The 4,290-nt window shown below is 45.9% G+C and overlaps 1 non-coding gene across 1 annotated transcript; it reads right to left on the bottom strand.

Annotated features, from left to right (window-relative positions):
* Positions 1-3,828: 3,828 nt before the first annotated feature.
* Positions 3,829-3,903, bottom strand: Trnas-gga (transfer RNA serine (anticodon GGA)). Its single transcript has one exon. It is a non-coding gene; the product is annotated as a tRNA-Ser (tRNA).
* Between the last annotated feature and the right edge of the window lie 387 nt (positions 3,904-4,290).

Raw genomic sequence — 4,290 nt, 5'->3', positions numbered from 1 at the left:
GGCAAAGTGGAAGCTTGGACGAATTGGTATGACATACTTGGGATCTTATACCAGCGCAACAAGACGGAACATCCGACGAACAAAGACACAGACATGCGCCTCTCTCTGTCATACGGCAACCGTTATATCGACCAAACAGGCCTTAGGCGTGGTCTTACTCAGCGGCTAAGCCTATAACTGATGCATTTTCAGCGCTTCGGAAGAAACAGAAAAAAAAATGTCAGAGTGGAAGAGGACAGGACAGGGAGACAGGTATAGTGTCCTGAAACATGCCTATAGTGTTTCTTTGAGGCCATCTGGTCACATTGTCCAGATTACAGTGACTGGGGTTCCTGAGTTTCAACGATGTGAAGTTGCTAAACGTTGTCGGGACCAGCCGACACGAGGCCGTGGAAATGGCCAGCTGCGGTAACACGTACGTGTTCTATTGCTCTGTCAAAGAAAATTTATTTTTTGTGCCTTGCCTGCCTCATTGCCGCGTATTAAGTATGCGCTTATTATTCTACGAAATATTTTTTTTCCTTTTTTGATTGGGTTGTGCAACTTGGGTCTGTACAACTTGGGTGTGTAACTTGGGTCTGCTTGAGTCTGTACAACTAACTGTCTCACACTGTCTTTAGCACCTGTTGTCTTTAATTCGTATCTTTGTTTTGCGTTTTATTGCGATAGCAATTTTATGGACACTCCAAGGGGACTGTTGCCGTCGTCGTGCCCTCGCCGTGAGGTTCCGTATAAAGTCCAATGGTGATAAAATCGTCGCCGCGCGCCGTATGCTGTAAGTTCGAGTGAAAGCGAGCGGAACACGTGCTTTCACGGAGAGCGAACGCACGGCGGAGAGCACGGCACCGCGGTGCGTGACAGCCTGTTTAATCGACCCCAGTGCGCGGAGCAGCCTTTGCTAATTCATTGAACTTACATTTGAGGGCACTGAAAGCGCGGCGCGTTAGCCGGTAGTCGCGCAGTATTTTATGGGCTCATTTCAATAGCCACTAGCCAAAGCTATTATGGGCTAATTACAATAGCCGTTCCGGTTCGCGATGGTGTGCGCCGCCTCCGCCGCCGCAACTGGTAACCGTAACCGCTATCGCCAGAAATGCGAAAAAAAGTTGCCGGTCCCCGCCGGAATCGAGCATGCACAGGCCCGCTGCGCGGGAGTCGAATACTTTACCACTGAGCCACGCAAACGCTTACTATCCGGCAGCGGAAAAATTCTCTGTAAACGCGCCCTAGGAAGGTGCACAAGCCTAGACGACGCGAGCCTCCGCCAGTGTGGTGGCGCCATCTGGGTAAGGCCCCTGCAAACGCAGCGTGCGCAGGCGCAGACGACGAGGTGCAATTCAGACGAGGCACACAATCAACGCGATCCAGAGCAGCCCGAGCCTTCGCCAGTATGGTGGAGCCATCTAGTTTAACTGCCTCTAAACGCAGCATGCCCGACATGTAAGCTCTATATAGCAATTGCATAATGCATGTAACGGGACCTGGTTCACTCAAGCAGGCTAGGTGACTGCTTGTCACCGGCCCATTTTGAAGATTCCAATAAACAATCATCATCATCACCACCAACAATGTACGGTGCCACGGGTCAAGGGATGTGAGATGTGCGCCACTTATTCTGAATACCTCTTCGGTACACGTTATGGCGTCGCCTCGCAAGGTACAAATCGCTGCTGAAGAAGCAAATCATAGAGCTACGTGCGCGGCTACAATCGGGCATCATCGGGCTCAGCTGACTGCTGTGCAGAGAGCATTAGAAGCCGCAGCTCGCCTTTGACGCCGGCCAGAATGTTCAGATCGTTCTCGTCAAAACGAGGCGAAGAGTCTTTGCCGCGAAGACCCTGTTGTGCGTGGTGCCCAAATTGGAGCTACTCTTGAGCCGCTCCATCAGCTTACGCTGTGAGTGTTCTGCGTGTGCCGCGCAGGCCTGTTACTTTTTTTTTTCGTGCCCTTCAAAGAAATCGTAGAAAATATTGAAGAGGCCAGTTATCTTAGCGCAGATTAAATAATTCGATGTGTATGAGCAAGCGCGACAACCTATGTATTGAAAATTTTTCGCTATAGTTAGTATATAAAAGATAATTAAGCAATCTTTATTAATTACTGAGCTTGGCGGTTTTCAACAAAATATCATGACGTGCTCCATACGGCTTAGAACAATACCTCAAAAATTCGACATGCGTAGCACCTATGTTTTTTTTTTCAATAATTAGCCCAAGTTAGCAGAAACGCCCTCTATATGGGCCGTACAAGTAGCCCACTGAACACGCATTGGGCTATAAGCCGTCTTCAAGGCGTCTTCACAAGATAAGCAAGACGTCTTGAAAACCATTTTAAAGGTTGCAATACGTCTTGGGGACGTTTTGGCAAGATATTACAACCTTTAAGACATCTTAGCAAGATTTTGTCGGACGTCTTAAAACGTTGTAGCGGTCTCCAAGACCGTCTAATTCACCGCCAAATTGGGGATATCAGACGTGTTACAAGACGTCCTGTAGATGTAAGGACGGCTAGAACACGTCTTACAAGACATCTTGGGAACGTTTTGAAAACGGCTACATAACGTTCAGCTGTACGTTTTGAGGATGTCTTGAAAACGGTTTTAAATGCTTCAATCAACTACTGGTAAACTCAGGCATGGCCTTTTTTAGTCGCGCGTATTTAGCTAATTAAGCGCTAAATTTTGTTTTACAGTATTTATAGTACTTACAAAAGATAGTGACAGTGAAAATATATTAAGTCTAAAGTGCAGAGGACGTGAAATCTGAACACGACGTAGGTTATTTCAACACAGAATGTACGCGTATTCCATAAAGTTACCAAGTCTTCACTTTCAGGAAAAAAAGTGAAGAAACTAATAAGCAATAAACATGGTGACTGAATATATACATAGTATATAAAGTACAACGGACTTGACCTCTCTAAACTTCAGTTCAACACCTAATCTATTGTCACTAGGGGAAGCACTAGCACAAAGATGACATTTTAAATAGTCTCTAGAAACTAAAATTAGGTCACATTGTTATCCAGATGGTCTGTCTCCTTCCGATGTCAACTATCCAACGACATGTAGCTTAGCTTCAGTGATCTGGCTAGAAAGGGCGTACACTGCCCATTACGGTCCGGGAAGACCCCCTATCATTTTACTTACCTTGTCAACACTTATCTAGATTTCCAGATGCAATAATATCAGACTCCTGGAACACTATTACAGAAGTTTTTCTTGCATTTGGATGTTTGGCGCGCACAAAACAACCTTCCATTATAGCATTAATTATAAAGGAATTGAGTATAATTGAACGCGCACATCGACTGGGCAGACACACCCATGGTCGAAACCGTCCAATTATTGTTAAATTCAATTCTTTCAAAACTAAAGAAGCGATTTTGTCTAATGGCCGTAAATTAAAAGGTAGCCCTTACGGCATTGGTGAAGACTACTTCCGCCAGGTCTAAAATGTGTGGAGGCATCTTATCGCCTTTGCAAAAAACAAATCTATGCCTTATTCACTTCGTTACAAAACATTGCACATCAACTCCAAGCGATATGTCTTTGATGAGTCATTTCAAAGTGTCCAAGAACTAACATAGCTATCACGCCGTCAAAAACTGCCTCACTGTGCTACACCTGCCGCTCGTTCAAGTCCGTCATTTTCAGTTATCTAGAATAATATACAAAGCATGCTTATGATGTAATAGTTCAGCGGAAATCCGCTAGGTGGAGATAATTAATTAAAGGGAAACTGAGACATCCACCCAAATGTAGCAATTTGCTACAATGGAAACCCAACCGTGTTCCTCGAAAGAAAGCCTCGCAGTTGAAGAAAAATTTGTCCTGGTCCGGGACTCGAACCCGGGACCACCGCCTTTCCAGGGCAGCCGCTCTACCATCTGAGCTAACCAAGCGGCTAGCAGATGGCAGGGCGAAGTCGAATTTGTCGACAACTCGAAGCAAATGCAAGTGTATGACGTAATAGTTCAGCGGAAATCCGCTAGGTGGAGATAAGTAATTAAATGGAAACTGAGACATCCACCCAAATGTAGCAATTTGCTACAATGGAAACCCAACCGGGTTCCTCGAAAGAAAGCCTCGCCGTTGAAGAAAAATTCGTCCTGGTCCGGGACTCGAACCCGTGACCACCACCTTTCCGGGGCAGCCGCTCTACTATCTGAGCTAACCAAGCGGCTAGCAGATGGCAGGGCGAAGTCGAATTTGTCGACAACTCGAAGCAAAGGCAAGTGTATGATGTAACAGTTCAGCGGAAATCCACTAATAACCCTATAATAAATCCG

This window comes from Dermacentor silvarum, chromosome 6, assembly GCF_013339745.2.
Source record: "Dermacentor silvarum isolate Dsil-2018 chromosome 6, BIME_Dsil_1.4, whole genome shotgun sequence".
In the NCBI taxonomy this organism is placed as follows: Eukaryota; Metazoa; Arthropoda; class Arachnida; order Ixodida; family Ixodidae; genus Dermacentor; species Dermacentor silvarum.
The sequence above is the reverse complement of the archived record's forward strand: the minus strand, read 5'-3'. Positions and strand labels throughout refer to the sequence as shown.